Below are 14144 nucleotides of genomic sequence, written 5' to 3'. Positions count from 1 at the left end.
CATAGCAAAAGAGCGAGCATCTAGCAAAGCAAAGATAGAAGTGATTTCGAGGGTATGATCATCCTGCCTGCAAAGTTGTCAGAGTTAACTGGATCCTCGAAAGCAAACTCAACGGGCTCCTCATTAGCAAACTCGTCTCCCGGCTCTACCCAAACAAGACAAACAAGCAAAAGGAACACAATCAACCACGTGCAAGGCTCAAACAACATGATGCAAACATGGTATGCTATGCGGGATGCGATATGTGATGCATATGCAAGATTTGACAAGGAATGATTGAACCTGGCCTCAACTTGGAAATCCAAGTCTGCCACTAGAAAGGTGAGGTGATTCCGGTTGAAATCAATATCAAGATCACCGGAATCGGATGCACGGTTTGGAAATGGCAAGCAAAACAAATATGGCATTGGTCTGCGATAAACAGCAAGTAGCCATCTAAATGCAACAAGTTAATTATGTTACAGCACTCAAACATGGCAAAAAATACATGGCAGAGATCCACTCATGATGCTTGACAAAAGATGAACACTGAGCTACGGCCAATTCTTCCATTAACAGGTTCAAACAAGCATGGCAAAAGTGCAATTGATAAACAAATTTCAGACTTAGTGAAATTAACACAAGCTTGGAATTTCAGATCGGGTACCACACTTTGGAGCATGAAAACTATATACTACAGGAACTTAACATGGCAAAGTAAAGCATGGCATGAAGCTACTCAAAGAGCTTAACAAAAGTCCCTTAGTGACCTTGAGCCAAAAGGGATCAGAAAATACAATTGGAAACATGTGAACATGGCAAAAACATAATCAGATTACAGACTTAGAAAAAAACTGGAACATGCAAATCTGTTAACGAGTAGGCATGTTTACGAGCTCGATGCACTCACTACAGAGAAAGGCATGAAAATCCAAGCATACACTCATCAAGAATACACATTACATAAGCTAGACATAGCAAGAACAACAACATAGCATGCACGGATGAACAACAACATCCTCGGCAAAATCGCTAACAAGTAGACAATCTGCCCAGATTCACGAAATGACAAAAGTAGAGCTTGATTGACTCAAGCTAGGGTGCTCCATAAATGCAAACAAAGATATGGATCGATAGAGTACCACATTATTAACAAAACATCCTTACTGATCATCCTCAAAAGAGGCATGGATCACTAGTAAACAACATGAACATATGGCATATTGATAAAAACAGATCAAGGACTTGGAGAAATTGCTAAGTCCCTAAAATCAGTATTAACGAATGCACTACTTTGCAAGCTCGTGCTAGTCACCACACACATCACAAAAATACATGGATAGCACCTCTGTAAAGATGGCAAAGCATATAACAAAACACATGTAGAGCTCAGGAGCATATCATGCACACAATAATCATGGCAAAAATGACAAATAGCTATTTGGTGCAACAGATCTGACAATTAACTCAAATAGCTCTCTTCCAACAACATTTCGGGAAACAAAATGAGCTCAAATGAAAATGATGCAAAGAGATAAAATGATGTACTCTCTGAGACGAACATTTTAATATGCTACACACCCAAAACAGATCTACGGATGCGGAGTTACGATGCGATGAACATGGCATAAAAATACTGCAGAAAAATGACTTAGAAAATATCCCGGGGTCAACCTAGGGTTTGATCCGATCCAGATCTCGCGCACGGAAGCCGAGGTTCGCCGGTGCTTCGCCGAAGACGTCGCCGAGAAGAGGTGGAGGTCGCCGGAGGACGCAGCTCACCGGATCCGGCCCTCCCGCGGCCGGATCTGACCGGAGAAGGAGCGGGGAGGCGCGGGCTCACGGCGGTAAGGAGGAAGCCGGGCGGCGGCGGCGAGCGCGCTCCGGCCGGCGAGAGGAGGTGCAGGGTGGCGGCCGTACGAAGACGGCGGCCGGAGTAGGGTGGAGGCGGCGGCACGCGGCAGGAGGAAGAGGAGTCGCGGGGCGGCGCCTGGATGGGCCGCGGGGGCCTCCCGTGGGCTCGGGCGGGCCCGGCGCGGTCGGCGGCGAAGTGGGGCTCGGGGGCGCCACGTGGCAGGCTCCGGTTGGCGGCGACGGGTCGGGCGGACGTGTCCGGCAGCCGGCGGACGTGTCCGGCCACGCGGAGAGGAGCGGGACTAGGGTTTCGGGGAAGAAGACCCGGGATTTTCGGGGAGAGACCTATATATAGGCATAGAGGGAGCTAGGAGAGTCCAAATGAGGTGCGGTTTTCGGCCACGCGATCGTGATCGAACGGTCTAGATGATGGAGAGGGTTTTGGGCCAAAATGGAGGGGTGTTGGGCTGCAACACACATGAGGCCTTCTCGGTCCCTTGGTTAACCGTTGGAGCATCAAACGAAGTCCAAATGGTACGAAACTTGATAGGCGGTCTACTGGTAGTAAACCAAGGCCGCTTGGCAAGTCTTGGTCCAATCCGGAAATGTTTAATCCCCACACACGAAAGGAAGGTAGAAAGGACCACCGGAGGAGATAGGAGCACCGGAATGCGAAACGGACAACGGGGAAGATGCTCGGATGCATGGGACGAACACGTATGCAAATGTAATGCACATGATGACATGATATGAGATGCATGACAACGGCAACAACACACGACGACAAAACCCGAACCCGAGGAAATAAAATAACTTAGCGCCGGAAACGGCAAGAGTTGAAGTACATATAAGGTAAATTACATCCGGGGTGTTACAAACATACTACTACCGGAGCAGGTCAAGTTGTGATCATAATAGTTATTCTTCACCCCCTCTATTTTAACATCAATGCACCGTAATTTTACGTTTCGTAAATTTTTGTCTTATTTAATACGTAATAAGAGAACGTAACAAAATATGTAATCACCAGAAAATATATTTTATGGTACGTAAAATTACAGACGTAAAAATAGTGTAAAATCTTTTCTTATAATATATAATAATAAAAAAAATGGATTGACTCTATGGGTTCACCGTCACAATACACTTCTTCCCGTGATTTTACACTTTCAGTTTGTTTCATATGGTTTGCCCGAGCTGGTACTATTTTTCTGCATAGGCTCACGACCGTTCACTTTTATTTATGGGCCATCAGCTAGCGTGTACGTCCGCCCAGGCTAGGCTGCAGCAAACGCATGAACCAGCCCATCCCACCAATGCCATGCCGTAAGAAGAAAATTACGTTCTGTAAACGAGATGAAAAAAATTATTGCCGGGTGCTAAACTCAAACCTTGGTCTCCTAGATGTGAGTGGGCTGGGCTAGCCATGCGAACTATTGGCCGACTTTGATAAAAAGAAAGGTTTGATTTTAAATGAACCATATCACGAGTAGATCCAAACAAAACATTCGAAGGAAAATGTTCGTATTGGGCCACATCGTTGCAAGGCTGGGCCTAATCAACATCCAATCGCTACACTTCTAAGCCTTTTCTGGGCCACGAACAATGTGAGAAAAAAAGGCCACGGCGGTGTCAAACTCGTGACCTCCTGTCCCGGCAAAAAGCTCCAGCAACCAACCGGATGTCCAAATTTGATGTTAAATAATCCCACATTGTTCCTTTAAACAGAATCCTACCGATGTATATATGTTAGCAAGTGTCATGTAATCAGCGAGACGCATAAGGAAAGAGACCGTGAGATGAATTGAGGGTTGTCTATCGAAGGAAATAATTGATGGTGGTCTATTAAAGGAAAGAATTGACCTTTGTCTACTAAAGGAAGGAATTGAGAGCTGAATATGAACAAAATAAAGTAAGGGTGGATTTCCGGATTGTGGGTATAAAAGGAAGGAATTGCTGAGGGTTGTATATTGAAGGAAATAATTGATCTTTGTCTTTTTAATAAAAGAAATTTACATGTGAGGCATATTGGGTATTAAAGGAGATGGAGGGCGAGCCAGCCGCCCGGACGCAGAGAGTTGGATGCTGGAATGCTCTGAACAAAAAAGGATAAATGGAGCAGTGTGCGGCACTAGCACAACAGTAAAGATAAAAATATGATGGAATGCGCTAAACGTTGTGTTCACCGAGAAAATACTAGGATTGTGTGTTTCTCAAAAATAATTGCATTGTGTTTGCTGAACAATGGTTGTATTTATTTTCGTACATTACGTTTTACACATGTTTCTAAAAAATAATTGCATTGTGTTTGCTGATATGGTGTTTGATCTCCATACACTTGCACAAATAATGTATTTATTTACGTTGCGAAATTGATATGTCTTTTTCTCTTAGCTGATATACATATATGTATGTCACAAGTCATATGTTGTTGTTAATGTTATCGCAGTGGATTTTCTTAGCGGATATAAGGAATGGTGCTTGATGACACACGGAGCAGGTTTTTCGATTTTTTTTCCCGGTGCAATGCACGGGCATTTGTACTAGTATACATAAAGTGCAATTTTTTTATTTTTTATGCCAAGTTTTACGTAGTGAATCAACATGAATGTAACTATGTGTATCCCATATGTAATTTATTTATGAAACGATCATAAGATTACCTCAGGTGAAGAATAACTTATTCTGCACCCTGGGTGATGAATAGTAACACTATATATATACAGTTTACTGATTTCTTGATTTTTTTTCTTCTAAATGTTAAGTTTTGAACCAAAAAATGTAACGAGCAACTAAAATTAGGAACATTGACAGTTATTCTAGGTCGTCTAATGTCATAGGTTTTTCTTTGTCACGTGTGCACTTATAAGTGTAGTCCACTCTTCGGGAATCATGTTAATATAATCAAATGATGGATCAGAGCTTAGTGCAATGGTTTAACAAATAGGAGTGTTTTTGTGCAGCAAACCTGGAGAGTACTCCTTCTGTAAGAAATATAAGAGCGTTTAGATCATTAAAGCAGTGGTCTAAATGCTTTTATATTTATTTATTTATGAAGGGAGTAGGTGTCAACCCCAATAGGGGCCATCCTATTTAGTGCGTTGCGGAAACGCGCACCTGCCACTCCCCACGTGCCTGCTTTTTGGGTCAGCCAGTATGCAGGCCTGACCATGCCTATTTTGATTTTTAAATTGTTTTTCTTTTTTAACTACAATTTTTTTGTGAATCTTGAATGAAAAAAATAAGCATTTAAAAAAAATCAATTCCAAAAAATGCTTCAAAGTAAAAGAAAAATGTTCACAATTTTTAAAAATGTTTTTCCTGAATTTTGAATATTTTTTGTATTATGAACATTTTGAATTCATGGTTTATTAGTTTGGTGAACAATTTTCGAATTGGACGATTAATTCTTGAATTCAATGAACATTTTCTAGAATTCATGGATATTTTTTAATATATGAAGAATAGTTATTAGAATTTTGATGAACATTTTTTTGTATTTTATGAACAAATTTTGAATCATGAACATGTTTTGAATTTTGATGAATATGTTTTTATTTGATGAACAAACTTTGAATCGATGAAACATTTTTGTATCGTGATGAACATTTTTTGTATTTGATGATTTTTTGAAATTGATGAACAAATTTTCAATTTGGTGAACATTTCTAAATTTGTCGAACATTTTTTACTCTTTTACATTTTTGAATTTGATAAAATATGAATTCAATTAATCCAAAATTGTTCATGATACGAATTTGAAAAAATATCGTCAAATGAAAAGGAATGTGAAAAGGAAAATAAAATAAAAATAATAACGAAAAAGAAAAATGAAAAATAAAATAAAATAAAAAAAACAAACATGAAAAATGAAAAGAAAAAAATTAAGAAGCAATAAAATCAAACAAAAAACAAAGAAATTCGGTCTTTCCCAAAACTGGAAGACCGAACATGCACTACTTGAGCCGGTCCAAATTAACATACCAACCATGAAAGTGGGTGCGGATTTGTTCGACAAAACGTCGATGTGCACGACAAATAGGAATCGCCCTGCCCACTGACAACCTCTTCTACCGGCCACTTGTGGCTGGACTATCCACATGACCCTTTTTGTATTCCTTTAAACTTTCCAATTAATTAATCAATAATAAAGTGTCCTCACTAGGGCTGCAAATGAGTCGAGCTCGAGTGAGTTGGAGTTGGCTCAGCTCAACTCATATAAAAATTCGAGCGAGCTCAAACTGAGTGAAGCTCATGATCGAGCTGTAGAACATGACTCGTGCTTAGCTTATAACGATCTTGAATCGATCTTGAGCTAGTTTCGAGCTAAATTGGTAAAAGTTATAAATCTATGGATGAAAAACAAAAAATTAAGACGAATATGCTAGGAACCTTTGCCAAAAATATAGGATATTCAACGCATAGTCGACCACGTGCCATAATTAGGCCTAAATCTTCTCTGCACGTAATTAAGTTTTCATGTTCATTGGTAAATAAAATGGAGAAAAATTATGGACAACATATATGATAATAAATTCAGTTTTGCTAAAGCACATCTAGATGTGCCATAAGTATTAGACATCTAAATCCTACGTTATTGATCTTACATAATAAATTATCTCATTTCCATTTCATATATGCATGTGTTGGAAATATGCCCTAGAGGCAATAATAAAAGCATTATTATTATATTTCTTTGTTCATGATAATTGTCTTTATTCATGCTATAACTGTATTATCCGGAAATCGTAATACACGTGTGAATACATAGACCATAATATGTCCCTAGTAAGCCTCTAGTTGACTAGCTCGTTAATCAACAGATAGTCATGATTTCCTGGCTATGGACATTGGATGTCATTGATAACGGGATCACATCATTAGGAGAATGATGTGATGGACAAGACCCAATCCTAAGCATAGCGTGAGATCGTGTAGTTCGTTTGCTAGAGCTTTTCTAATGTCAAGTATCTCTTCCTTTGACCATGAGAGCGTGTAACTCCTGGATACCGTAGGAGTGCTTTGGGTGTATCAAACGTCACAACGTAACTGGGTGACTATAAAGGTGCACTACAGGTATCTCCGAAAGTATCTATTGTTTTATGCGGATCGAGACTGGGATTTGTCACTCCGTATGACGGAGAGATATCACTGGGCCCACTCGGTAATGCATCATCATAATGAGCTCAAAGTGACCAAGTGTCTGGTCATGGGATCATGCATTACGGTACGAGTAAAGTGACTTGCCGATAACGAGATTGAATGAGGTATTGGGATACCGACGATCGGATCTCGGGCAAGTAACATATCGATTGACAAAGGGAATTGCATACGGGGTTGATTAAATCCTCGACATCATGGTTCATCCGATGAGATCATCGTGGAGCATGTGGGAGCCAACATGGGTATCCAGATCCCGCTGTTGGTTATTGACCGGAGAGCAATCTCGGTCATGTCTACATGTCTCCCGAACCCGTAGGGTCTACACACTTAAGGTTCAGTGACGCTAGGGTTGTAGGGATATGTATATGCGTAACCCGAATGTTGTTCGGAGTCTCGGATGAGATCCCGGACGTCACGAGGAGTTCCGGAATGGTCCGGAGGTAAATATTTATATATGGGAAGTCCTGTTTCGGGCATCGGGACAAGTTTCGGGGTTATCGGTATTGTACCGGGACCACCGGAAGGGTCCCGGGGGGTCCACCGGGTGGGTCCACCTGTCCCGGGGGGCCACATGGGCTGTAGGGGGTGCGCCTTGGCCTACATGGGCCAAGGGCACCAGCCCCACATAGGCCCATGCGCCTAGGGTTTGAGGGAGGAAGAGTCCTAGGAGGGGAAGGCACCTCCTAGGTGCCTTGGGGGGGAGGGAAACCCCCCTTGGCCGCCGCCCCCCTAGGAGATTGGATCTCCTAGGGCCGGCCACCCCCCCTTGGCCCTCCTATATATAGTGGGGGAGAGGAGGGACTTCATACCTGAACACCTTGGCCTTTGGTTGCCTCCTTCTCCCTCTCCAACACCTCCTCCTCCTCCATAGTGCTTGGCGTAGCCCTGCCGGAGTACTGCAGCTCCATCAACACCACGCCGTCGTGCTGCTGCTGGTGTCATCTCCCTCAACCTCTCCTCCCCCCTTGCTGGATCAAGAAGGAGGAGACGTGGTTGTTCCGTACGTGTGTTGAACGCGGAGGCACCGTCCGTTCGGTGCTAAGATCATCGGTGATTTGAATCACGTCGTGTTCGACTACATCATCCCCGTTCTTTGAACGCTTCCGCTCGCGATCTACAAGGTACGTAGATGCATCTAATCATTCATTGCTAGATGAACTCATAGATGGATCTTGGTGAAACCGTAGGAAATTTTTTGTTTTCTGCAACGTTCCCCAACAGTGGTATCAGAGCTAGGTCTATGCGTAGTTCTTCTTGCACGAGTAGAACACAATTTGTTGTGGGCGTAGATTTGTCAACTTTCTTGCCGCTACTAGTCTTATCTTGCTTCAGCGGTATTGTGGGATGAAGCGGCCCGGACCAACCTTACACGTACGCTTACGTGAGACCGGTTCCACCGACTAACATGCACTAGTTGCATAAGGTGGCTGGCGGGTGTCTGTCTCTCCTACTTTAGTCGGATCGGATTCGATGAAAAGGGTCCTTATGAAGGGTAAATAGCAATTGGCAAATCACGTTGTGGCTTTCACGTAGGTAAGAAAACGTTCTTGCTAGAACCCAAATTCAGCCACGTAAAACTTGCAACAACAATTAGAGGACGTCTAACTTGTTTTTGCAGCAAGTGCTTTGTGATATGATATGGCCAAAGTTGTGATGAATGATGAATGATCTATATGTCATGTATGAGATGTTCATGCTATTGTAATAGGAATCACGACTTGCATGTCGATGAGTATGACAACCGGCAGGAGCCATAGGAGTTGTCTTTATTTTTTTTGTATGACCTGCGTGTCATTGAAGAACGCCATGTAAACTACTTTACTTTATTACTAAACGCGTTAGTCATAGAAGTAGAAGTAGTCGTTGGCGTGACAACTTCATGAAGACACGATGATGGAGATCATGATGATGGAGATCATGGTGTCATGCCGGTGACAAGATGATCATGGAGCCCCGAAGATGAAGATCAAAGGAGCTATATGATATTGGCCATATCATGTCACTACTTTATATAATTGCATGTGATGTTTATTATGTTTTATGCATCTTGTTTACTTAGAACGACGGTAGTAAATAAGATGATCCCTTATAAAAATTTCAAGAAGTGTTCTCCCCTAACTGTGCACCGTTGCTACAGTTCGTCGTTTCGAAGCACCACGTGTTAATCGGGTGTGATAGATTCTTACGTTCACATACAACGGGTGTAAGACAGTTTTACACAGCGAAAACACTTAGGGTTAACTTGACGAGCCTAGCATGTACAGACATGGCCTCGGAACACGGAGACCGAAAGGTCGAACACGAGTCGTATGGAAGATACGATCAACATGAGAATGTTCACCGACGATGACTAGTCCGTCTCACGTGATGATCGGACACGGCCTAGTCGACTCGGATCGTGTAACACTTAGATGACCAAAGGGATGTCAAATCTGAGTGGGAGTTCATTATAATTTGATTAGATGAACTTAATTATCATGAACTTAGTCTAAATATTTTACAATGTGTCTTGTAGATCAAATGGCCAATGTAGTATTCAATTTCAACGCGTTCCTAGAGTAAACCAAGCTGAAAGACGATGGCAGCAACTATACGGACTGGGTCCGGAACCTGAGGATCATCCTCATAGCTGCCAAGAAAGATTATGTCCTACAAGCACCGCTGGGTGACGCACTTGTTCTCCCTGCAGAACAAGACGTTATGAACGCTTGGCAGGCACGTTCCGATGACTACTCCCTTGTTCAGTGCGGCATGCTTTACAGCCTAGAGCCGGGGCTCCAAAAGCGTTTTGAGAGACATGGAGCATATGAGATGTTCGAAGAGCTGAAAATGGTTTTCCAAGCTCATGCCCGGGTCGAGAGATATGAAGTCTCCGACAAATTCTTCAGCTGTAAGATGGAGGTAAATAGTTCTGTCAGTGAGCACATACTCACTATGTCTGGGTTACATAACCGCTTGACTCAGCTGGGAGTTAATCTCCCGGATGATGCGGTCATTGACAGAATCCTCCAGTCGCTTCCACCAAGCTACAAGAGCTTTGTGATGAACTTCAATATGCAGGGGATGGAAAAGACCATTCCTGAAGTATTTGCTATGCTAAAATCAGCAGAGGTAGAAGTCAAGAAGGAACATCAAGTGTTGATGGTCAATAAAACCACTAAGTTCAAGAAGGGCAAGGGTAAAAAGAACTTCAAGAAGGACGGCAAGGTAGTTGCCGCGCCCAGCAAGCAAGCTGCCGGGAAGAAGCCAAAGAATGGACCCAAGCCCGAGACTGAGTGCTTTTATTGCAAGGAAAGTGGTCACTGGAAGCAGAACTGCCCCAAATACTTAGCGGACAAGAAGGTCGGCAAAACCAAAGGTATATTTGATATACATGTAATTGATGTGTACCTTACCAGTAATCGTAGTGACTCCTGGGTATTTGATACCGGTGCCGTTGCTCATATTTGTAACACACAGCAGGAGCTGCGGAATAAACGGAGACTGGCGAAGGACGAGGTGACGATGCGCGTCGGGAATGGTTCCAAGGTCGATGTGATCGCCGTCGGCACGCTACCTCTACATTTACCTACGTGATTAGTTTTGAACCTCAATAATTGTTATTTTGTGCCAAGTTTGAGCATGAACATTGTATCAGGATCTCGTTTAATTCGAGATGGCTACTCATTTAAATCCGAGAATAATAGTTGTTCCATTTATATGAGAGATATGTTTTATGGTCATGCTCCGATGGTGAATGGTTTATTCTTTATGAATCTCGAGCGTAATGCTACACATATTTATAGTGTAAGTACCAAAAGATGTAAGATTGATAGTGATAGTCCCACATACTTGTGGCACTGCCGCCTTGGTCACATAGGTGTCAAACGCATGAAGAAGCTCCATGCTGATGGACTTTTAGAGTCTCTTGATTACAAATCATTTGACACGTGCGAACCATGCCTCATGGGTAAAATGACCAAGACTCCATTCTCAGGAACAATGGAGCGAGCAACCAACTTATTGGAAATCATACATACTGATGGCTGCGGTCCAATGAGTGTTGAGGCTCGCGGTGGCTATCGTTATGTTCTCACCCTCACTGATGACTTGAGTAGATATGGGTATGTCTACTTAATGAAACACAAGTCGGAGACCTTTGAAAAGTTCAAGGAATTTCAGAGTGAAGTTGAGAATCAACGTGACAGGAAAATCAAGTTTCTACGATCAGATCGTGGAGGAGAATACTTGAGTCACGAGTTTGGTACACACTTAAGAAAATGTGGAATAGTTTCACAACTCACGCCGCCTGGAACACCTCAGCGTAATGGTGTGTCCGAACGTCGTAATCGCACTCTATTAGATATGGTACGATCTATGATGTCTCTTGCTGATTTACCATTATCTTTTTGGGGCTATGCTTTAGAGACTGCCGCATTCACTTTAAATAGGGCACCGTCGAAATCCGTTGAGACGACACCGTATGAATTGTGGTTTGAGAAGAAACCTAAGCTGTCGTTTCTAAAAGTTTGGGGATGCGATGCTTATGTCAAGAAACTTCAACCTGAAAAGCTCGAACCCAAGTCGGAAAAATGCGTCTTCATAGGATACCCTAAAGAAATTGTTGGGTATATCTTCTACCTCAGATCTGAAGGCAAGATCTTTGTTGCCAAAAATGGGTCCTTTCTGGAGAAAGAGTTTCTCTCGAAAGAAGTAAGTGGGAGGAAAGTAGAGCTTGATGAAGTATTACCTCCTGAACCGGAAAATGGCGCAACTCAAGAAAATGTTCCTGAGGTGCCTGCACCGGCTAGAGAGGAAGTTAATGATAATGATCAAGATACTTCTGATCAAGCTCCTACTGAAATTCGAAGGTCCACAAGGACACGTTCCACACCAGAGTGGTACGACAACCCTGTCTTGGAAATCATGTTGTTAGACAACAGTGAACCTTCAAACTATGAAGAAGCGATGGCGGGCCCGGATTTCGACAAATGGCTAGAAGCCATGAAATACGAGATAGGATCCATGTATGAAAACGAAGTATGGACTTTGACTGACTTGCCCATAGAACGACGAGCCATAGAAAATAAATGGATCTTTTAGAAGAAGATAGACGCGGATGGTAATGTGACCATCTATAAAGCTCGTCTTGTCGCTAAGGGTTATCGACAAGTTCAAGGGGTTGACTACGATGAGACTTTCTCACCGGTAGCGAAGCTGAAGTCCGTCCGAATCATGTTAGCAATTGCCGCATTTTATGATTATGAAATTTGGCAAATGGACGTCAAAACGGCATTCCTTAATGGTTTCCTTAAGGAAGAATTGTATATGATGCAGCCGGAAGGTTTTGTCGATCCTAAAAATGCTGACAAGGTGTGCAGGCTCCAACGCTCGATTTATGGGCTGGTGCAAGCATCTCGGAGTTGGAACATTCGTTTTGATGAGATGATCAAAGCGTTTGGGTTTACACAGACTTATGGAGAAGGCTGTGTTTACAAGAAAGTGAGTGGGAGCTCTATAGCATTTCTCATACTATATGTAGATGACATACTTTTGATGGGAAATGATATAGAACTTTTGGACAGCATTAAGGCCTACTTGAATAAGAGTTTTTCAATGAAGGACCTTGGAGAAGCTGCTTATATATTAGGCATCAAGATCTATAGGGATAGATCGAGACGCCTCATAGGTCTTTCACAAAGCACATATCTTGATAAGATTTTGAAGAAGTTCAAAATGGATCAGTCCAAGAAAGGATTCTTGCCTGTTTTGCAAGGTGTGAAATTGAGCTCAGCTCAATGTCCGACCACGGCAGAAGATATAGAAGAGATGAGTGTCATCCCCTATGCCTCAGCCATAGGTTCTATTATGTATGCCATGCTGTGTACCAGACCTGATGTAAACCTTGCCATAAGTTTGGTAGGAAGGTACCAAAGTAATCCCGGCAAGGAACACTGGACAGCGGTCAAGAATATCCTGAAGTACCTGAAAAGGACTAAGGAAATGTTTCTCGTTTATGGAGGTGACGAAGAGCTCGTCGTAAAGGGTTACGTCGACGCTAGCTTCGACACAGATCTGGATGACTCTAAGTCACAAACCGGATACGTGTATATTTTGAATAGTGGGGCAGTAAGCTGGTGCAGTTGCAAGCAGAGCGTCGTGGCGGGATCTACATGTGAAGCGGAGTACATGGCAGCCTCGGAGGCAGCACATGAAGCAATTTGGATGAAGGAGTTCATCACCGACCTAGGAGTCATACCCAATGCGTCGGGGCCGATCAAGCTCTTCTGTGACAACACTGGAGCTATTGCACTTGCCAAGGAGCCCAGGTTTCACAAGAAGACAAGGCACATCAAGCGTCGCTTCAACTCCATTCGTGAAAATGTTCAAGATGGAGACATAGAGATTTGTAAAGTACATACGGACCTGAATGTAGCGGATCCGTTGACTAAACCTCTCCCTAGAGCAAAACATGATCAACACCAGAATTCCATGGGTGTTCGATTCATCACAATGTAACTAGATTATTGACTCTAGTGCAAGTGGGAGACTATTGGAAATATGCCCTAGAGGCAATAATAAAAGCATTATTATTATATTTCTTTGTTCATGATAATTGTCTTTATTCATGCTATAACGGTATTATCCGGAAATCGTAATACACGTGTGAATACATAGACCATAATATGTCCCTAGTAAGCCTCTAGTTGACTAGCTCGTTGATCAACAGATAGTCATGATTTCCTGGATATGGACATTGGATGTCATTGATAACGGGATCACATCATTAGGAGAATGATGTGATGGACAAGACCCAATCCTAAGCATAGCGTGAGATCGTGTAGTTCGTTTGCTAGAGCTTTTCTAATGTCAAGTATCTCTTCCTTTGACCATGAGAGCGTGTAACTCCTGGATACCGTAGGAGTGCTTTGGGTGTATCAAATGTCACAACGTAACTGGGTGACTATAAAGGTGCACTACAGGTATCTCCGAAAGTATCTATTGTTTTATGCGGATCGAGACTGGGATTTGTCACTCCGTATGACGGAGAGATATCACTGGGCCCACTCGGTAATGCATCATCATAATGAGCTCAAAGTGACCAAGTGTCTGGTCACGGGATCATGCATTACGGTACGAGTAAAGTGACTTGCCGGTAACGAGATTGA

The sequence above is a fragment of the Triticum aestivum genome, chromosome 4A, assembly GCF_018294505.1.
Source record: "Triticum aestivum cultivar Chinese Spring chromosome 4A, IWGSC CS RefSeq v2.1, whole genome shotgun sequence".
Lineage (NCBI taxonomy): Eukaryota > Viridiplantae > Streptophyta > Magnoliopsida > Poales > Poaceae > Triticum > Triticum aestivum.
Note: the sequence above shows the minus strand (reverse complement) of the source record.